The sequence below is a fragment of the Triticum urartu genome, chromosome 4A (assembly GCF_056163025.1).
Source record: "Triticum urartu cultivar PI428250 chromosome 4A, HENAU_Tu73, whole genome shotgun sequence".
Classification (NCBI taxonomy): domain Eukaryota; kingdom Viridiplantae; phylum Streptophyta; class Magnoliopsida; order Poales; family Poaceae; genus Triticum; species Triticum urartu.
This window is the reverse complement of record NC_141876.1, coordinates 174,679,041-174,702,287: the sequence shown is the minus strand read 5'-3', so window position 1 is coordinate 174,702,287 and position 23,247 is coordinate 174,679,041. Positions and strand designations below refer to the sequence as shown.

The 23,247-nt window shown below is 42.1% G+C and overlaps 1 long non-coding RNA gene across 1 annotated transcript; it reads left to right on the top strand.

The window, feature by feature from the left end:
• Positions 1-2,906: 2,906 nt before the first annotated feature.
• Positions 2,907-4,430, top strand: LOC147975294 (uncharacterized). The gene is made up of 3 exons (XR_015602022.1): positions 2,907-3,217; positions 3,297-3,504; positions 4,371-4,430. It is a non-coding gene; the product is annotated as an uncharacterized LOC147975294 (long non-coding RNA).
• The last annotated feature ends 18,817 nt before the right edge of the window (positions 4,431-23,247 follow it).

The window sequence follows — 23,247 nt, the reverse complement described above, 5'->3', positions numbered from 1 at the left end:
AACAGGATATTTAGCCTTCCCACACAAGACTTCAACGTCTCTAACAATCCCAATTGGTGAAATAGTATCTCTATTAGCAAGGTTAATGGTAACATCGATACCTTCTATCTCAGCTGGTGCAATATCATGCATAACTTCTTTGTATAAGGAAATAGGTATTGCACTAGCACTAGCACCCATATCACACAAGCCAAGATAACAATGATCTCCTATTTTAACAGAAATAGCAGGCATGCCTACCACAGGTCTATGTTTACCTTTAGCACCAGGTTTATTAATTCTAGCAGTCTCATCACAGAAATAAATAGCATGCCCATCAATATTATCAGCCAAGAGATCTTTAACAATAGCAATATTAGGTTCAACTTTTACTTGCTCAGGGGGTTTGTGTGTCCTAATATTACTTTTGTTGACTACAGTTGAAACTTTAGCATGATCCTTTATTCTAAAGGGAATGGTGGTTTCTCAACATAAGTAGTAGGAACAACAGGATCACTATAAGTGATAGTATTTTCTTCAAGTTTAATAGGTGTAACTACTTTTACTTCAATCGGAGGATTATATTTAAACCACTTATCCTTAGGGAGATCAACATGAGTAGCAAAGGATTCACAGAAAGAAGCTACTATCTCAGAGTCAAGTCCATATTTAGTGCTAAATTTACGAAAAACATCGGTATCCATAAAAGATTTAACACAATCAAACTTAGGTGTTATACCTGACTCCTTACCTTCGTCCAGATCCCAATCTTCAGAGTTGCGTTTAATTCTTTCTAATAAATTACATTTGAATTCAATAGTCTTCATAATAAAGGAACCAGTACAAGAAGTATCGAGCATGGAGCAATTGTTGTCAGAAAGTCGAGCATAAAAATTTTGAATAATAATTTCTCTTGAGAGCTCATGATTGGGGCATGAATATAACATTGACTTAAGCCTCCCCCAAGCTTGAGCGATGCTTTCTCCTTCGCGAGGCAAAAAATTATATATATAATTACGATCATGATGAACAAGATGCATATGATGAAACTTCTGATGGAATTCCACTTTCAACCGTATGTAGTCCCATGATCCCATATCATCACATAGCCTATACCATGTTAATGCATATCCTTTCAAAGATAAAGGGAAGACTTTCTTCTTGATAACATCATCGGGCATACCTGCAAGCTTAAATAATCCACAAACTTCATCCACATAGATTAAGTGTAAATTGGGATGCAATGTTCCATCTCCTGCAAAAGGATTAGCTAGCGGTTTCTCTATCATACCCAAAGGAATTTCAAAGTAAACATTTTCGGTAGGTTCAGTAGGATGAGGGGTAACTAATTGTGGTGCCGGACAAGATGAAGATACCCCGAACAAACCCCTCAAAGGATTACTTTCCATAGTAACAAGTAACAGTAAATATCAGCACATTATATAAATTTTTCCTTACCAAATTCCACCTACCAAGGGCGCTTCACTCCCCGGCAATGGCGCCAGAAAAGAGTCTTGATGACCCACAAGTGTAGGGGATCTATCGTAACTTTTCAATAAGTAAGAGTGTCGAACCCAACAAGGAGCAGAAGGAAATGATAAGCAATTTTCAGTAAGGTATTCTCTGCAAGCACTGAAATTATCGGTAACAGATAGTTTTGTGATAAGATAATTTGTAACGAGTAGTAAGTAATAAAAGTAAATAAGGTGCAACAATATGTCCCAATCCTTTTTGTAGCAAAGGACAAGCCTGGACAAACTCTGATATGAGGGAAAGAGCTCCCGAGGACACATGGGAATTATCATCAAGCTAGTTTTCATCACGATCATATGATTCACGTTCGGTACTTTGATAATTTGATATGTGGGTGGACCGGTGCTTGGGTGTTGTCCTTATTTGGACAAACATAATACTTATGATTAACCCCCATTGCAAGCATCCGCAACTACAACAGAAGTATTAAGGTAAACCTAACCATAGCATGAAACATATGGATCCAAATCAGCCCCTTACGAAGCAATGCATTGTAACATCCCAAAATTTTCCAAATTTTGGAATGTTAATAATAAGATACTATTGATTGAATTGCTTTGGTTTTCAGGAGAAACGAAAACCTTTTGAGTCCTTGTTTAAACTTTTTTTCTCACACCATGTTGGATAACATTTCCATCCAATAAGAAAACTATGGTTGAAAGTTTATTCAATAATTTAAAGTGGCATTCATTTCTTTTGACTCATTTGAAATATTCTGAAACCATATTAAATACTATGGAGTGAGAATAAAATGACTTTCTCAAATGTGGTGGATAAAAATTTCATTTGAGGTTCTTTGATATTGAAGTTCCATTTGCAATTAGATCTTATTTGAAAATTTAATGCGATTCAGATATTTCCAAATTAACAAATAAATTTAATGAGAGGATATAATGCGACTTCTCCAAAAAATATATTTGGAAATACAATTATCTTTTTGTGAATTTGCAAAACTCAAAATTCATTTTTGAGTAAATCAATTATGTCCATAAAGCATTAATAGTAGTTGTGCACAATATATATTTTTCTTAAATTCTGAAACTAATTTTTGTGGAATCTAAATAATATTTACACTAATGTAAACATTTTTATTATTTGTTTTAAGTAAACTTTTTGTGAACGTACTTATGTACGTAATTATATTTCAATCCTAATTCCTAAACTCTAGCTCGACCCAGTCCATTCTCTCTCTCTAAATCTCGCACAGGCGTGAGGCAACAACACATCACAGCCCACCTTGTTTTTTTTCCTTGCCTTTTTCCTTTGGGCCAATTTCTCCCACTAAGGCCCATACCAATCGATGGTCATCTTCCTCTCATCGTTCACCAACAGAAACAGAGAGCAACAGCCATGGCGTGCCAGATCCCCACCCCGCACCCCACCCTCCCCTCCTCTCCCTCGCCCTAAAACCGCTCTGAACGGATCCCCCACTCCGCCCCGACTCTTTCTCTTCCGTTACCCACAATAAACCTCGCCCTAATGACCATTACCACACCAGAAACGGCTGCCATTGATGCCTTAATATTGAAGATGCGCCGCTCCGTTTCGGCTCTCTGCTATGGTATAAAAGGGGGGCCCGAGGAACCTCTATTCGCCCTGCATCTCCCAGTCCACGAACCCCTCTCCAACGCCCTTCGATTCCTGAGCAATTGCTCATCGGAGTCAAGGCCGCCGTCTTCTTCCATTGAAGCTCACGACCTCTCCAGTGAGACCCTTGCTCTCAAACTCCTTACCTGGACGAGTTGTTTCCGTGCGAATTTTTCTGACAAATTGTTTTCCGCAAGCACCAAGCCAGAGCACGACCTCCGCGAAGAACGCAACTGACCGGAGCTCCATGCAACTCCGGCGATATCTCCACGACACTCGAGGAAGGAGACGAGCACCTATCTGTGTCCCTCGCGACCGCCTCATCGACCTCTACACCGTCCAACCGTTCAATGACGCCGAGGGCTTTCTTCTCGAACTCCGGCAAAACTCCGGCGAACTCTCACGGTGAGCACCCAGCCATTTTTTTCCTCAAGCGTGTTCTTATATGAAGAGGTATCAACCAATCAGAAGTGGCCACATGGCAGCTCAATGATAATCCCGTAATTCAATTTTCGGAAAAATATCCAAACTTTAGAAATTCGTATCTCCCAAACTGTATGTCCGATTTTAACAAATAAGATATCCCCGGATTCGTTGAAACCTGTACATTTTTATGAAATTATAAAATCTCATTTTTGCGCAAATTAAAATTTAGTTTTGATTTAAATGTTAAGATGAGTATTTTTACTATATCTTTTATTCTGTAATTCATATAAAAATGTTTTATATATGAAAGTTGGACCTTAGGACCTCACCATTCTGTTAGAACTCATAGAATAATTTTTCAATGATGTTTAGTCACTGTTTTAGCATCATCACCTTAATTTGACTTTCTTTAATCATAATTTAATAACTTTATTAGATTGAATTTGATTCTTCAGTAGAAATCCTTAGATAGATGAGACCTCTCTGGTCATTCGATATCACCACAAAACTTTGAAGTTACAAGATTAAGGATTTAATCCTTTTATCTCGAAACTTATGCCATGCCAGTTTTATTTAACCCAAGTCAAATATTCCGAATAATCTCATGATAGAATTGTCTCACAACCCATCTTCTATATCAAACCAAGATCTTCACTTAGTATCACTTGATCCAACCCTAGGATATGACTATGTCATGTCTCGTTTAAGACCAAACTTGATTCTATCTCAAACCATAGCCACGTCGTGCTAATTATCCTACGAATGTATTTATTGTGAATTTGTATTTTTTATTTGGATCTTCATTTGCAATTGTTGTGTGTTAAATTATTTTCTTGTATCGTTAGATATATCGTAAGGTGAAGGAGAGACGACTCGAAGTAGAATATATCAACTTCAAGAATCAGGCAAGTTGCAAATTTGATCATGCTCTGACCTATATTTTTATATTATGCATATCTCTTTGAATTTAAATACTATGCATGTTTTACAAAAGTTTTACAAAGTATTATTACTAGCTAGAGCCATAGGTTCAAGACTTGTAAACACGCTTGGCCATGCTTGCATAAAATGGGTGGGATGAAAACAAAAATTGTTTTAAACCTCTAAACCTGCCCTCCTTTGGGGCAACATTTTGTGAAAACTTTTGAAAGAACACCTATATACTATTTTACTTCTACTCCCTGGGCGGAATGGTATTGACGGGAGCGTCTACAAGTGATTGCGCTCATCGGGGTCTTGCAGTGAATGCGCCCGACGGGGTTCTTGCATACAGGTTTTTGGTGGGGATTGCCGTCCAGGGGACTGAGATATTTCAAGTACGGTTTGATGTAGCTTCCAGTACAGCCACATGCTACTATGGGCTCTGGCTTAGCTTAGTACTAACGGGAAACCCTACCCCAGGACCGCCATTGGAGAGAGGCCTTCGTGCCGAAGTTGCGGGCGGCTTGGTGGTATAGGGGGCTGTTACGGAAAGGCTTCGTCACAACCTCCTCCTAGTCGTACACCCAAGTGTGTAACGATAAACGGGATTGGTTGTGTCATGTGGGGAACGTGTACGACCTCTGCAGAGGGTTAAACCTGATCGATTAGTCGTGCCCCCGGTTACGGGCAATTTTGAGCAACTGAAGACTTGGACTGAAGAAGAATCTCCCCTCTCTTTTTCTAAAAATCTATTTTAAGGGTTAAAGTTGAGGAATGAGCACAGTGAATGTGTTTCACCTCAACCTTATGTATGTTTTAAAACTATTTTGGACACTGAGCACTGGTGCGTATATCCAAGTGTCTCACTCCTATTTTTTATACTAAAAATTATTTCTATTCCAAAGTAGTTTATAAAATTTAGTATATGAGAAAATTGGCTTTACGCAAATGAAACCTCCACAATTCTTACGCTGCATATATATTCTGTTAAACTTTCCTTTGCAACTTGTGAGTACATTCCACGTACTCACCTGCATTTGTCATGTGCAGATCTTGACAGATTAAGAGACGATAGGGTTATGGTCTACACTCAACGAGCCGAGTGGCGTTGATGGAGCCTAACTTAGTGACTACATATTATTCCGCTGTAGTATCTGCCAGCTTGAGTTGTGCCTAAGGTATGATTTATATATATCTGGATCTACCGTTGTAGTAGAATGATGTATGTCTTACTGATATTTATTTTTGTTACTGTGTGTGCTAGCTATGATCCAGGGATAGCACAGTAAGCACAGAGACTTGGATTCTACCAAATCCGGGTCGTTACATGCATAAACTTGGGTTTAAACTTCTGTCACTCTAGCAACCCATCATCTACTTATTACTTCCCAATGCCTCCCTCTAGGCCCAAACAATGGTGAAGTGTCATGTAGTCGACGTTCACATGACACCACTAGAGGGATGACAACATACATCTCATCAAAATATCGAACGAATGCCAAATTCCCATGACTACTAATAGCAAGACTTCTCCCATGTCCTCAGGAACAAACGTAACTACTCACAAAGCATATTCATGTTCATAATCAGAGGGGTATTAATATGTATAATGGATCTGAACATATGATCTTCCACCAAGTAAACCAACTAGCATCAACTACAAGGAGTAATCAACACTACTAGCAACCCACAGGTACCAATCTGAGGTTCAGATACAAAGATTGGATACAAGAGATGAACTAGGGTTTGAGATGAGATGGTGCTGGTGAAGATGTTGGTGGAGATTGACCCCCTCCCGATGAGAGGATCGCTGGTGATGACGATGGTGATGATTTCCCCCTCCCGAAGGGAAGTTTCCCCGGTAGAACAGCTTTGCCGGGGCCCTAGATTGGTTCCACCAAGGTTCCACCTCGTGGCGGCGGAGTCTCGTCCCGAAAGCTTGCTTATGATTTTTTCCTCGACGAAAGACTCCATATAGCAGAAGATGGGCATCGGAGGGCTACCAGGTGGCCCATGAGGTAGGGGGCACACAGGGGGTAGGGCGCGCCTCCCACCCTCGTGGCTGGTGGATGGCCCCCCTCTGGTACTTCTTGCACTCAGTATTTTTTATATATTATGGAAATAACTTCCGTGAAGTTTCAGGACTTTTGGAGCTGTGGAGAATAGGTCTCTAATATCTGCTCCTTTTCCTATCTAGAATCCCAGCTGCCGGCATTCTCCCTCTTCATGTAAATCTTGTAAAATAAGAGAGAATAGGCATAAGTATTGTGACATAATGTGTAATAACAGCCCATAATGCAATAAATATCGATATAAAAGCATGATGCAAAATGGACGTATCAGCGTGCCTCGCGCGGGGGCTGGGCAGGTGTGTGCGTGCGCTGGGCTAGCCTAAGCCACGGACACGCCTCGCCAAAGCCCTGTCACTCCAGATCTTCATCCCCCCTGATCTTCGCGAGGCACCCTCGATTGAGCTCGCGGTTGGCGCACCCCAATAAGTCTGTGCCCCACGGGTACCGTGACATGGTGCGCTAGGCCATGATCATGAGGCGTCGCGCAAGGAAGGATACGACTCCCGACTGACATCCTAACAATTTCTGCAGCTCTATGGCGCCTCCGGAGGTCAACAGCTCCCGAGCCAGCAACAAGGAGGGCTCCCCAGGTGCCAGAGGGCGCGCCCTCGTGAGACTGGAAACTACCCTGGGCGCATCCAGCTAAGTTATCCCTCTATGTCTACATGAAGCAAGAACGCCACAACACAACACAGGAACAATAAACATAATACAAGTGGCATGGAAATTACGGTTCATTACACACCCTTGCAGGGGGCCCATATTTGTTTCTTGTAATGCAGGAGGAAAGGAAAGGAGGGGCAAAAGCGGCTCCAATGGTGCGGCTACTCACGAGGATCGCCCCCCCCCCGGGGCTCAGACGAAGCCCTCCTCGCTCTTCACTGGGGCGCGGCGACGGGACGACCCGCAACCGTCCTCAAAGCGAGCCCGACGACGTGGCAGTTGGTCGTAGATGCCACTACTGGAACTTTCGCCAGAAGAGGAGCTGCCGTTGCCGAACGAGCCATGGCCGTCGCCAGGGGCGAGTCCACCCTCGTCCTCGTCACGGTCGTCGCCAAGGCAGAGCACTTCGTCACCCTCACTGTCTTCAAGGCAGCACCCGGCGTGACGACCATCTTCCCCGAACACCCTCATGAGGAGGGTCGCGGCACCATCGTACTTGAAGTGGAGGGTGCACCACCTGCTCAGACCGCGCGCGGGGGCAAACGTTTGCCAGCCGCGGGCCAGGGCTACGTTGCCCGTGACGAAGACCTCCACCACGACCCATGAAGCCTTGCTGTAGCAGCCGTCGTCCTACAGCCAGAGGCCGCCAGGACCCATGGCCGGTAGCTCAAGGGCAAAGGAGCGCGGAAGCCGCAGCCATGTGCCCGTCGGGTTCTCCGACCACACGACGAACTCCGGCAGCACCTCTGCCAAATGGAAGCACGGTCGGGGAAGCAGGGCGACCATGGAGTGCCTCCCTTTATGGACGGTACTGCCGCGCCTTGAGCGGCTCCCACCGCACGAGGAGACGCCGCCGCGGCTGCCAGGAACGGCGTCGGACCCCGAAGATGTCCGCCCGCGCCCCCGAGCGGCCATGACTGGGGTCACGGCATGCTTGCGGGGGCGGACACGACCCGCTTGGGCGCCGGAGAGTCGGGCCCCTCCTGGCGCGCCTTCCTCTTCTCCGTGGCCGTGAATCTCTTCGTCGACACCATGGGTGCCGCTACAAGACGGCAAAGAAAAGAGGAAGAAGAGGAAGCAAGCGGGATTGAGGAAGAGATGAGCAACAGGGGCTCCGCCCCACTCCTCATTTATAGCCAAAGGGAGGTGTAACGTCCCAAAATTCTAAATTTTGGAATGTTATAATAAATAAATAGTTTTGATTGATTGTTTGATTGTTGTGCGATTGATTGACTGAAAGTGAGTGAAATTTGAAACTTTTGAAAGTTAAATCAGAGGGAATAAAATGACTTTCCCAAAACTTTCATTTTGCTTTCTGATCTCCAAGAATTCAAATTTATTTCATCACAAAACCCTAGAGAGAAGATGACATGACTTCTTCCATTTAAATAAATGAAAAGGGTTGTTGAAAAGATTTGAATTTCATTTGGAAATATTTCTAATTTAGAAACTTTAAGCAACTCAATGATTTTCATGAGAGAATATGAAATGACTTCTTCAAAACATATGAAATATGAGTTGGAAGTTAAAAGAATCAAATTTAAAATCCCTTTGAAATTATTTTCAATTTGGAGTTATTTGGGTTTTATTCAAATTATTTTTCCCCAAAAATATAATATATGGAAAATAGTGTAAAATGATTCCCTACAATAGAAAATTGGAGAGAAATAAATTTGAAATCATTTTGGTATTTTTAAAATGATTTTTATGAGGGTTTATTGCAACAGTAGCACTCTTTCCCTTATTTAAATTTGTGTGGATTTTATTTGACATTAGAAAAATAAAAATGTTCATGTCATAGAAAATCTTTTTCTGAAAATTTTGATATATTATATGTCTATATAGTATTTTTATTTATTTTGTTTTTATTATTTTGGTTTGTATGGAAAAATGTTTTAAAAAATAAAAAATAAACTCCCGCCGACTGGACCGGCCCAGCTCCAGCCAGACCACGGCCCAGCCCAACCGCGCTTCGCTCTCAAGCTCGGGATGGAGTCCCGAGCGTCCCCAATGCCGCCGCCGATCCCGTGCCATAGCCGGACTCCCCTCGCCGCCTCGCCGCTTGCCTCCTCCTCCATGCAAGCCCGCCTCCCCTCCTCCTATATATATACCGCCGCCGCCCGACCCTCTCCTCTCCTCGCATCGCCTTCTGTCGCCGCCCCGCCTCACTGCAGACGCCACCCGCGCCGCTGCTAGTTGTTGTTGCCGTGCCACCCCATCGCCAGCGCCGGCGCCCGCACACGCCGCCTGCCTCACCCACCTCGCCGGAGACCGCCAGAAACCGCCACCGCTGGTTTTCCATCGAAGACCGCTGAACCGCCGTGAACTGGTATAAAGCCGATCCCTAGGTCGGTTTTGTTTTCTGGTTTTTCTTGGTTTTATTCAAAACTCGGTTTTCCTTTTTCAACCTAGTTAGTTAGTGAACGTTCGCCAGTTAGGTCTTCACAGCGAACGAATTCATTCGTTAGCGTTTGATAGCGAACGTTCGCTCGGTAGAATTTTTTTCTTTTTCTTTTTCTTTTTCTGCCATGGACCTTTTTGTAGTTTTATACTTACAGATTAGCCCCTGGTTTTTCAAACGAGCGCAACTTTTACACCATTTATTCAAATCCAACGAAACCAACGCCCACTTCTTCGTTTTGATCCCCTCTATCCAGTAAGACAACTTAAACATGTTTTTGAAAATTTAAAATTTGATTTCAAACAGATTTGTATTCAAACTTCTTTTGATCATAACTTCAGTTTTATAACTCCGATTTAGTTGATTCTTTTTGCAAATCGAAGATCTTGACCTAAACTTTCTGATAAGGACAAATTCACCCAATTTTGGTACTGTTCATTTTCTGTTCGCAAGAGTTATTCGCCTGTTTTCGAAGTTTTCAGAGATCTTTTCTTCGATTCTTTTGCATGAGTGCTTATGTATGCAATTGCTTGCTTACGATAGATTGAACGGAGTGTGAAGACTAGAACTATTAGGAGTTATGAGTGCGAATCATCTCCATCATCAGTACAGGCAAGTTCACACTTTGATCATATCCCTTTTACCTAGTTTTTATGCATTAGTTTCAACCCCTCATACGGTGAATGGTTAGGAATTGATAACATGTGGGTATTGGTAAGTAGATGATGAGGTAGAACCTATTGCCCTTTATTATCAAACCCTTGGGAGTTACTTCTACGCTATGCTATTATTGCCATGTTATGCTCGTAGACGTGGATTGGGTTTGAGTGTATCCATGACAGATGTGAGATTGTTAATTATTGGTTAACTTAAGGTGGCTACTTAAATGCACATCTGGGTGGATTGGTTGGCGGGCACCTAGGGATATACCAGTGCTATCCTTTTTGGTTCGCCACCCAGGCTCAAAGGGATCATAAGATTATTCATGCTGAAACTTCCGTGTGCAGCCACAAGCTATTATGGGCTCTAGCATAGTTGAGTATGTTGCATGACCTCTTCCAGTGGTAGGCTAGCAGATGTAGGGGATGTAGGTTGGTACTGTCTACCCGGGGTTAGAGTTGATGCTTCTGAAAGACTGTCTCTCGGTCATCCGTTTCTGAAACACCATGTAGTGTGAGAAAATCCAACGGAGGAGATTGAGTCTTGTGGGGAAAAGTGCGCAAACCTCTGCAGAGTGTACAAACTAATCATGGTTAGCCGTGTCCCCGGTTATGGACATCTTGAGTATCTGGTTCTTGAATTATCATGTTGATCTCATCACTCTAAATTAATTTGTTGGGTTGTTAATTACTTTTTAATTGTGATTGAGATGGGGATTTACGATTCTCAATGTTACAACTACCATGATAGTTAAATAAAATATAATCCTTTGTTGTAGGGAAAATTGGATTTTCGCAAAAACATTACAACCATAGAGCTTCCACCAGCCAAATATGCATATAGTGATAGCTATTATTCAGCATTATCCTATGGTGTGAATTTGCCAGTACATTCAATGTACTGACCCTTTGTGGCTGCAATGTCTCATGTTGCAGGATTCTTACGATGAGTATGTGATACGTTAGGGTTACGATTTCTACACTCAACTTTGCCGTTGGTGTTGATGGGAATCCACAACCTTGTTGTTACCTCCCCTATTTGGATTGAGGTGATAGTATTTACGTTACTTTATACATGTGATTTACCTCTGTTATAAATCCTCGAGTACTGTGTGTGTCAACATACCGATCCAGGGATGACACTTAAGCACAGACACTTGACCGTCTGAGGTCGGGTCGCTACAGGAGGCCAACCGCCGGCCTCCACGATCTAAGGTAATGATGGTTTTCTTCTGCATGCAGCAGGATCTCGTCAAGTCGGGCAGTTGCCGAGGCAGCGTGGGGAAGCGGAGACACCCACGACCTATCAATCACCACACGTCAAACGAGGCCCCAGACGGTTGGGACCCACGGCACTCTGCACTTGCCCTTTGGCTTCGCCTCGAAGCCAAGTCCGAGCGCACCTTGGGCCCGGGGGCTACTGTCCGCGTACTAGGAATGGGGGTACCCAGACCTGCCTGCCTGCGGCCCAGGGCGTGGCTCCACCAACGACCTGGAGTGGCCCATCTTCACCAGCAACCACTCAAGACCCTCGCGAGGGGCCAAGCCTCGCGAGTCAGATGACACCAAGACCTCCCCTGGGGCGGCCTCACTAGGCTGGCTCCCGAGGAGCGGAGATATCTATGCAAGGGGCACCTCGCGAGGTCCGCGTGACGTGAGCCATGATGATCAAGGCCAGGAGGGCGCCAGCGGGTGCAGAGTGCCGGTTTCCTCTTTGGTTCTAAGGAAGCAGGCGCAGGCAAGGAGTCCCGAGGCATCAGGAAAACGTTTCCATCTTGGTGCAACAATACCAAGACCAGCAGGCCAGCAGGACGGAGGTCACCGTGGAGCCCACGGCGGCGTCACCACCAGAGCCTTTGATAGGCGAAGACCACCTTTTGTCAGGACAACTTGTACTAGTTGTCCCCCTTTGAAATTGGCCGTTGTGGGATCCCTTCCCGCCTAAACATTTGGGAAGAGGACCAGAGCCTCTATAAACAGGGCTAGCCACCACAATAGCGGGGGACGGATCATTCAAACCATCCTGAAACACACCAGCTCATCGAGCTCAAGAACACATCTCCTTAGGAGGCAGTTCATCCACTGTACTAGTTTATCCTTAGCCCACGAGGCAATCCACCACACCAAACTGGAGTAGGGTATTACACCACAACGGTGGCCCGAACCAGTATAAACTCTCGTGTCACTTGTTCCTTGGGTTCAGCGAGCTAGGCCTTGAGATCATTGCGAGAGTGAGCTAGGGAGAGATCTTCGTGCGCACCCCAGTGTTCAAATCTCAAGGGTTTGCCGGAACCTGCAATCTGACATTAACCCTGCATATATCTAGGGGGAGTATATTTCATCATCGAGCCAAGTAATGCTAATTCACTCTTGTTCGAATTACTTTTCACTTATCTATCTTCACTTTGATGATTATCTATTTTGTCAACAACTGTCCATAAAGGGGGAGATTGTTGGTGCAATGATAGGCCCCTTATGTTTTGGAGTTTGTTGACATAAAAAGTATGGGACTTATGTGTTTGCTAGTGCACACAGAGTAACAAGTCACCGAGATCACAATGAGTTTGATGCAAATGATGAAGATAATCTCCCTATGGTGCAGCGAAGGTTATCACCGAAGATTAAGATAACAAGAGTGACCCTAAAAAATTGCTGAAGTGAAGCAATTGGTTCGGTGTCTATCCGAGGAAAATGACTGCGTCCAAGGAGATTGAAGAGGAAGTGAAGACGTAGCATTTATTTTGTTCTTCTTCTCTTTATTGAGGCATAGGACCACCGTACTATTAAAAAGGCTGTAGTATTCAAAACTTTGATTCTTTGATGGTAAACCCAAATCCTATGTAAGTTGCGAGAGAAATCTCTTTGTGTTACGAGCAAATACTTGCCAGCAAGAGACTGTGATCTTCTTCGCTGTGAGAGATTTGTCTCAGACTGAGGAGTTAGCATTACTTGTTCCTCAAGTAATGTTACGATTGCTCCAAAATAAGACCATTGTAAACGTGTCGGTTGGCCATTGGCTAGAGTGCGTGTCCAAAATGGTCATTTCCCATTCGGGAAGGCTGCGGCCATAAATAGCCACCCATGCGTCGGCTTTGTCTGGTGGCTGCTACGTTTGATTCTGAGAAGATTGTTGAGCAACCCCCTCTCGAAGCGATTTGAGTTTAAAATCCACCGAGAGAAAAACGCCTAGATCTGATGAATTAGATAGTGGTTCATCATCACTCGAATCTAAGTCCAGTATGCCCCGCCTATTACTCTTAAGAGCTGCAAACTCGCTAGACAGTTAGGTGTCAGTTTCTTCAGAGACCAAGAGTGATTGTGGTTCTCGAAGAAGAAGTCTATAAAGGTTCTGAGATTGCCTCAAATATCTACCACGAGTGATCGGCATTGCTTGATGAACCTATTGTCAAGTTGAATAGGGTGAAGAGAGTTTATCTTCCGTGTTAAGTCACTACCCCTCCAACCAGACGTATTCCTTGTGCAGAAGGACGAACTGGTCGAACAAATACCCTGTCGCCATCGCGCACCACTGCTTACCTCTGCTACCCATGTTTACATTTGATCTGTTTTCCTTTATGTAATTTGTCTCGATGCATGCTCCAGTTTCCATTCAGTATCTAGTTTTAGCTTGCTGTAGTTTATTTTTCATTCGCTCCACTGCTGGGTTCCGAGAGTTTTGAGATTTCTGAAGAATTTGTAAAAACTCCCATTCACCCCCCTCTGGTAGACATACTTCATTCCTACATTAACGGTACAAAATTTTCTCGTACATTTAAAACACCATCTATTGCCACTGTACTCCAAATTCATCTTTCACAGCTAATACAAAAAATCAACATCATGCATAGTTTGTTGTAGGGACCGTTTGCGATGAAAATTCATGGGTCTATTTATGTCTTCCTCCATATTTCGCCGGCTTCATGTGCTTTAGTGCCGGTCACCCCCTAATCTATGACTCCCCCATCCCCATTCCCCAACCCCTTCTGCCAAAGAATGATGCCTTGGAGACGCTTTATGAGGGCCCTGATACGTCTCCATCTTATCTACTTTTCCAAACAATTTTGACCTTGTTTTGGACTCTAACTTGCATGATTTGAATGGAACTAACCCGGACTGACGTTGTTTTCAGCAGAATTGCCATGGTGTTATTTTTGTGCAGAAATAAAAGTTCTCGGAATGACCTGAAACTTCACGGAGAATATTTTTGGAATATATAAAAAATATTGGCGAAAGAATCAACGTTAGGGGGCCCACACACTGTCCACGAGGGTGGGGGTGCGCCCCCCTGTCTTGTGGCCCCCCTGATGCTCCACCGACCTCAACTCCAACTCTATATATTCACATTCGGGAGAAAAAACCAGAGAGAAGGATTCATCGGGTTTTACGATACGGAGCCGCCGTCAAGCCCTAATCTCTCTCGGCAGGGCTGATCTGGAGTCCGTTCGGGGCTCTGAAGAGGGGAATCCTTCACCATCGTCATCATCAACCTTCCTCCATCACCAATTTCATGATGCTCAAAGCCATGCGTGAGTAATTCCATCGTAGGCTTGCTGGACGGTGATGGGTTGGATGCGATTTATCATGTAATCGAGTTAGTTTTGTTAGGGTTTGATCCCTAGTATCCATTATGTTCTGAGATTGATGTTGCTATGACTTTGCTATGCGTAATGCTTGTCACTAGGGCCCGAGTGCCATGATTTCAGATATGAACCTATTATGTTTTCATGAATATATGTGAGTTCTTGATCCTATTTTGCAAGTCTATAGTCACCTATTATCTGTTATGATTCGTTAACCCCGAAGTGACAATAATCAGGATACTTACCGGTGATGACCGTAGTTTGAGGAGTTCATGTATTCACTAAGTGTTAATGCTTTGGTCTGGTACTCTACTAAAAGGAGGCCTTAATATCCCTTAGTTTCCAATAGGACCCCGCTGCCATGGGAGGGTAGGACAAAAGATGCCATGCAAATTATTTTCCATAAGCACGTATGGCTATATTCGTAATACATGCCTACACTAGATTGATGAACTGGAGCTAGTTTTATGTCACCCTATGTTATAACTGTTGCATGAGGAATCGCATCCGGCATAATTATCCATCACTGATCCAATGCCTATGAGCTTTTCACATATTGATCTCTGCTTAGTTACTTTACCATTGCCACTGTTACGCTTGCTATAAAACTGCTACTGTTACTTTTGCTACCGTTACCGCTACTATCATATTGCGTTGCTACTAAATACATTGCTGCAGATATTAAGTCTTTCAGGTGCGGTTGAATTGACAACTCAACTGTTAATACTTGAGCATATTCTTTGGCTCCCCTTGTGTCAAATCAATAAATTTGCGTTGAATACTCTACCCACGAAAACTGTTGTGATCCCCTATACTTGTGGGTTATCAAGACTATTTTCTAGCGCCGTTGCCGAGAAGCATAGCTCTATTCTTTGAGTCACTTGGGATTTATATCTGTTGATCACTATGAGGAACTTGAAAGATGAAAGAACTAATATTTTTCCCTCAACTAAGGAACTGCCATCTAGCTCTGCACTTGATTCACCTTCTGTTATGAGTAAACTTGCGACACCTACACCTATTATTGATTCTGATGATGCCACTTCTGCTTTGCATGATGCTTATGATGAAACTACTTCTATGCTTGATAATACTGTGCCACTAGGTGAATTTCTTGATGAACAACTTGCTAGGGTTAGAGAGAATGAAATTATTGAAACTGATAATATTGATGAAAGTGATGATGAAGATTCTCCCCCTAGATATGAATTGCTTGTTGTGCCTGAGGGTTATGTTATGGATGAAGAAACTGCTAGAGACTTTTTAGCTTGCAACGATAGATATGATCTTAAGAAACTGTTAGCTAAGCTAAAAGAAAAATCCTTGAATGCTAGAATGAAACATGACCTTGCTTTTGCTACTTCACCTATCTGTATCTCTGATAAGGATTATGATTTCTCTGTCGATCCTGAGATAATTACCTTGGTTGAATCTGATCCTTTTTATGGCTATGAATCTGAAACTGTTGTGGCACATCTTACTAAACTAAATGATATAGCCACCCTATTTGCAAATGATGAGAAAACTCGCTACTATTATATCCTAAGTTATTTCCGTTCTCATTAAAGGGTGATGCTAAAACATGGTTTAATTCTCTTGATCCTGGTTGTGTGCATACTCCCCAGGATATGATTTATTACTTCTATGCTAAATATTTGCCCGCTCATAAGAAACAAGCTGCCTTAAGGGAAATATATAACTTTGTGCAAATTTAAGAAGAGAGTCTCCCACAAGCTTGGGGGAGGCTTCTCTGATTACTTAATGCTTTGCCTGACCATCCTCTCAAGAATAATGAAATACTTGATATCTTTTATAATGGACTAACCGATGCTTCCAGAGACCACCTCGATAGTTGTGCGGGTTGTGTTTTCAGGGAAAGAACTGTTGATCAAGCTGAATTTATATTGAATAATATGTTGAGTAATGGAAATGATTGGACACTTCCTGAACCAACTCCTAAGCCAACTCTGAAGAAAAGGGGCATTCTATTTCTCAGTCCTGAAGATATGCAAGAGGCAAAGAAATCTATGAAAGAAAAGGGTATTAAAGCTGAAGATGTTAAGAATTTACCACATAATGAAGAGAGACATGGTCTTGATAACCCGACACAAGTAGTAAAGGTAAATTCTCTCTGTAGATTTGATAAAGGTGATATTCCTCGTTATAAATCTGCTAGCCAATGCTTGGATGAGTTTGATAATTTTATTGTTAAACAAGAAAACTTCAATGCTTATGTTGGTAGACAATTGAAACGTAATGCTTATATGATTGAACACTTGAGTGATTATATGTCTAGAGTTAAAGGTGAGCTTAAACTTATATTAGTAAACATGCTTCTATGGTTACCACTCAAGTAGAACAAGTGCTTAAAGCTCAGAATGATTTGCTCAATGAATTAGATAATAAGAAGAATGATAAGGTTGTTAGAGTTGTGACTAGAGGGGGTAGAATGACTCAGGAACCTTTGTATCCTAAGGGCCACCCTAATAGAATTGAGAAAGATTCTCAGAGAACTAATGTTGATACACCTAGTCCTTCTAAGAGGAAGAAAAAGAAAAATGATAGCACTTTGCATGCTTCTAGTGAACCTGTTGTTGACACACCTGAGAATCCCAATGATATTTCTATTCCTGATGCTGAAACACAATCTGGTAATGAACATGAACCTAGTGATAATGTTAATGATGATGTTCATGTTGATGCTCAACCTAGCAATGACAATGATGTAGAGATTGAACCTGCTGTTGATCTTGATAACCCACAACCAAAGAATCAACGTTATGATAAGAGAGACTTTGTTGCTAGGAAGCACGGTAAAGAAAGAGAACCATGGGTTCAGAAAACCATGCCTTTTCCTCCTAAACCATCCAAGAAAAAGGATGATGAGGATTTTGAGCGCTTTGCTGAAATGATTAGACCTATCTTTTTGCATATGCGTTTGACTGATATGCTTAAAATGAATCCTTATGCTAAGTACATGAAAGATATTGTTACAAATAAAAGAAAGATACCGGAAGCTGAAATTTCCACCAAGCTTGCTAATTATACTTTTAAAGGTGGAATACCAAAGAAACTTCGAGATCCGGGAGTACCAACTATACCATGCTCCATTAAAAGAAACTATGTTAAAACTGCTTTATGTGATCTTGGAGCCGGTGTTAGTGTTATGCCTCTCTCTTTATATCGTAGACTTGATTTGAATAAGTTGACACCTACTGAAATATCTTTGTAAATAGTTGATAAATCAACTGCTATACCTATCGGTATTTGTGAGGATGTGCCTGTTGTGGTTGCAAACGTTACTATTTTAATGGACTTTGTTATTCTCGATATTCCCGAGGACAATAGTATGTCTATTATTCTTGGTAGACCCTTTTTGAATACTGCAGGGGCTGTTATTGATTGCAAAAAAGGAAATGTCACTTTTCATGTTAATGGTAATGAGCATACGATACACTTTCCGAGAAAACAGCCTCAAGTCCATAGTATAAACTCTATTGGAAAAATTCCAACAATTACTATTGGAGGTTTTGAATTTTCTCTTCCTACTATCAAGAAGAAATATGATATTCTTATTGTTGGGGATGTGCATATCCCCATTGAGGTAACTTAGTTTTATTCGAAAATTCTCCGGTTTCATGCAATTCGGAAAGAATTTGTTAACAAGACTTGATCAACCTTGTTAGTGGATTCCTTTTGACGAGCATGAGACGGATGAAGTTAGAAAGCACAACTCTCTGTACCCTCTTTTTACTTTCTGTTATTTAGATTAAATAAAGCAAAAATAATATTTTATGTCTGTTTTCTAAATTATCCGTGCAATAAAAATACCCCGAAAATAAAAGTTCTCCAAATGTCCTGAAAATTTTATATGATTTTTTCTAGAATATTTAAGAATTATTGGCACTGAGAACACACCAAGGGGACCAACCACCTGGCCACGAGGGTCCAGAGCGCGCCCCCCTGCCTCGTGGACCCCACGTGGGCCCCCTCCACTTATTCTTGCACCCACACACTTCGTCTTCCTCCAGAAAAAATCCTCCACCAGCTCAAACCCGAGTTCTAGCTCATCTTGCTGCCATTTTTGATCTCCTTGCTCAAAGCTCCATTCACAAAACTGCTTTGGGGATTGTTCTCCGGTATGTGACTCCTCCAATGGTCCAATTAGTTTTTGTTCTAGTGCTTTATTTATTGCAATTTTTTGCTGCTTAGGTGACCCTGTTCTTGAGCTTTCATGTCAAATTTATGTGGTCAAAAGTAGTTTTAATGCATGATATGGCCTCTAGGCACTTGTAGGGGTAGTTGCTATTAATCTTGTTGAGTTTGGTTCACTTTTATTTTAAGTTACTAAAATTTTCATAAATTTTTAGAAAATGATGAAGAGATTTTTGAGGGGATCTTCGAGCCGAAGCTCGAAGGATAAGCAAAGTGAAGAGAATAAGAAGCCCAAATATAATCTCCCTCGTACTGCGGAGGTTCGGCCGTGCGAATGGCCTTGTGATGAGTTCTTGAGAGCAGCCGGGATTCATGATGATTTTTATTACTTGGTTGAGAATGCAGGCCTCACCGACTTCCTCCACGACCAGCTCGAACAGTATCTCCTACTCACTAATATTTTTGTGCAAAATTTTCATTTCCATGCTAAGATCGCCACCTTCGGTGGATTTTTATTTATATGATGAGTTTAGGGAGATGTCACTTTATGATTTTTTTGCGGTTTGCAAGTTGCCTTCTGAGGGCAGCATCGAGGAACCACATCCTAGGGATGTGATAGGATTTATTGATATGATTGCTGTAGGGGAAACGAGAAAAGTGTCAGATGCAAGAACTACTAGCATACATTTTCCGGTTCTACGTTACTATGCAATATTTGCTACTAGATGTTTAATTGGCCGCGGGAACAGTGGAGGCCTCAGTGCTCTTGACCTCGCCATTTTGCGCCATGCTTTATTCCATGATAGAACTTTCAGTTTAGGTGCTATGGTTGCTAAACGATTCAGTCTAAACCGTACAAAGGGCCCCATTTTTGGAGGTATCTTTGCTTCGCGTCTTGCTAAATATTTTGAGATACCTATTAGACACTATGAGAAAGAAGAAAAGGTGTTGCCCCTATTTTCTTAGACTATAAAAGTATGGTAGCACATGATTTTATTTGCGATGATAAGGAGAAGAGACTCATTTATAACCTGGTATTTAGTGAAAAGACTTGTCAGATTATTACCCTCCCTGCACCTTCTTTGCTTAACATTTATTCAGGCACATACATCATCCTGCCCGATGATATTTATGCATATTGGGAGCGGACACGATCCCCACAGCCTGAGCCTGAGCCATCTCCTGACCCTTATCGGCAGTCTGTTTATCAGTGGGATCCAGAGGAGATCGCCAATCAGTGGCACCCCGAGGATTCTCCTTAGTACACTGGAGAGGACCATTTTGATCCATGGGCATAGACCAATTTAGGCCAAAAGCCTAAGCTTTGGGGTGTACGTATTTCTCACCGACATTACATTCATGTTCACACACCCATTCTAGTTGTCGGTGCTCATACTTTTTCCTTGTACTATCCATGCTAGTTTATTTTCTTTTTAAGCCTTCTTCTTGTGTGTTTGAAAAAACCTTAATAAAAACCAAAAAAAAATTAGTTTTAGCTATTAGCCAGTTTACTTTCCATGCTTGTAGTAGTAATAATTAAAAAGAAAACCCAAAAAAATGTCTCGTTCTTCTTTTGCTTGTTGGGAGCTTTCCCATGTAAATAGTTTTATTTCTTTTCTTTTCTTTGGGGGTCGAGAGGAGAAGACCATAATGAAAATGCTGAAGTGGCTCTTATATGCATTATTGTTGATTTAACAAAGAGTCCATGTTACCTTGTCTTCTCCTTTGTATTAAATGCTTGCAGATTCCAGCTTAGTCCAATGCACATGCACTATTATTATTGTCATGCAAGTGAAAGGCAATAATGACGATATATGATGAACTGATTGAGATGAGAGAAGCTGGTATGAACTCGACCTGTCTTGTTTTTGTAAATATGATTAGTTCATCATTCCTGATTCAGCCTATTATGAAGGAAACATTTTTGCAATGACAATTAGGGATTATAATTGCTCATGCCATGCTTAATTAGCTAGGAGTTTATAATGGTTTACCTTGCGTGCCAACATGCTATTAAAATGGTTGTGTTGTGGTATGATAGGGTGGTATCCTCCTTTGAACAATTCGAGTTGCTTGACTTGGCACATGTTCACGCATGTAGTTGAAACAAAATCAACATAGCCTCCACGATATTTATGTTCATGGTGAATTATATCCTACTCATGCTTGCACTCAGTGTTGATGAAATTTTAATGCATGTTCATGACTGTTGTCGCTCTCTAGCTAGTCGCTTCCTAGTCTCTTTCTAGCCTTCACTTGTACTAAGCAGGAATACTGCTTGTGCATCCAACACCATAAACTCCAAAAGTTATTCCATATGAGTCCACCATACCTTCCTATATGCAGTATCTACCTGCCGTTCCAAGTAAATTTTTATGTGCCAAACTCTAAACCTTCGAATGAAATTCTATTTTGTATGCTCGAATAGCTCATGTATCAACTAGGGTTGTCTATATCTTCCAAGCTAGGCAGGTTATTCTCAAGAGGAGTGGACTCCGCTCCTCACTCACGAGAAAATGGCTGGTAACAGGGATGCCCAGTCCCATGCTTAAATTAAAATAATTTCAAACAAAACTCCCCCAGGACTGTTGTTAGTTGGAGACACCCGTTGTTTCGGACAAGCCGTGGATTGATGTTTGTTGGTGGTGGGGGAGTATAAAATTTACCATTCTGTTTGGGAACCGCCTATAATGTGTGTAGCATGGAAGATATCGAGATCTCTTGGTTGTTATGTTGACAATGAGAGTATACCACTCAAAATATTATTTATCTCTATTTCAAAAATCGAGCTCTGGCACCTCTACAAATCCTTGCTTCCCTCTATGAAGGGAATATCTATTTACTTTTATGTTGAGTCACCATCCTTCTACTAAAGAGCACCAGTTGGAGAGCACAGCTGTCATTTGCATGCATTACTATTAATTTACATTGAGTATGACTGTGACTGGATCTCTTTTACCATGAATGCAATGTTTAGTCAGTCCTTGAACTTCAGAGGTGCTATGCATTTATGTTTTGCGGTCTCAGAAAGGGCTAGCGAGATACCATCTTGTTATATCATATTATGATTGTTTTGAGAAAGTGTTGCCATCCGAGATTTATTATTATTGCTCGCTAGTTGATTATGCCATTGATATGAGTAAATATGAGACCTAAATGTTATTGTGAATATGGTTAGTTCATAATCTTTACTGAAAACTTGAATGTTGGCTTTACATATTTACACCAACAAGATCAAACAGAGTTTGTAAAAGTTTTTCTTTATCACTTTCAGTTTGTCAACTGAATTGGTTGAGGACAAGCAAAGGTTTAAGCTTGGGGGAGTTGACACGTCTCCATCGTATCTACTTTTCCAAACACTTTTGACCTTGTTTTGGACTCTAACTTGCATGATTTTAATGGAACTAACCCGGACTGACGCTGTTTTCAGCAGAATTGCCATGGTGTTATTTTCGTGTAGAAATAAAAGTTCTCGGAATGACCTAAAACTTCACGGAGAATATTTTTGGAATATATAAAAAATGTTGGCGAAAGAATATACGTCAGGGGGCCCACACCCTGTCCACGAGGGTGGGGGGCGCGCCCACCCCCTGGGGTGTGTGCCCCTGTCTCGTGGGCCCCCTGATGCTCCACCGACCTCAACTCCAACTCTATATATTCACGTTCGGGGAGAAAACCCCAGAGAGAAGGATTCATCACGTTCTACGATACGGTGCCACCGCCAAGCCCTAATCTCTCTCAGGACGGCAGATCTAGAGTCCGTGCGGGGCTCCGGAGAGGGGATTTGTCACCATCGTCATCATCAACCTTCCTCCATCACCAATTTCATGATGCTTACCGCCATGCATGAGTAATTCCATCGTAGGCTCGCTGGACGGTGATGGGTTGGATGAGATTTATCATGTAATCGAGTTAGTTTTGTTAGGGTTTGATCCCTAGTATCCATTATGTCCTGAGATTGATGTTGCTATGACTTTGCTATGCTTAATGCTTGTCACTAGGGCCCGAGTGCCATGATTTCAGATCTGAACATATTATGTTTTCATGAATATATGTGAGTTCTTGATCCTATTTTGCAAGTCTATAGCCACCTATTATGTGTTATGATCCGTTAACCCCAAAGTGACAATAATCGGGATACTTACCGGTGATGACTGTAGTTTGAGGAGTTCATGTATTCACTAAGTGTTAATGCTTTGGTCCGGTACTTGATGACCCACAAGTATAGGGGATATATCATAGTCCTTTCGATAAGTAAGAGTGTCGAACCC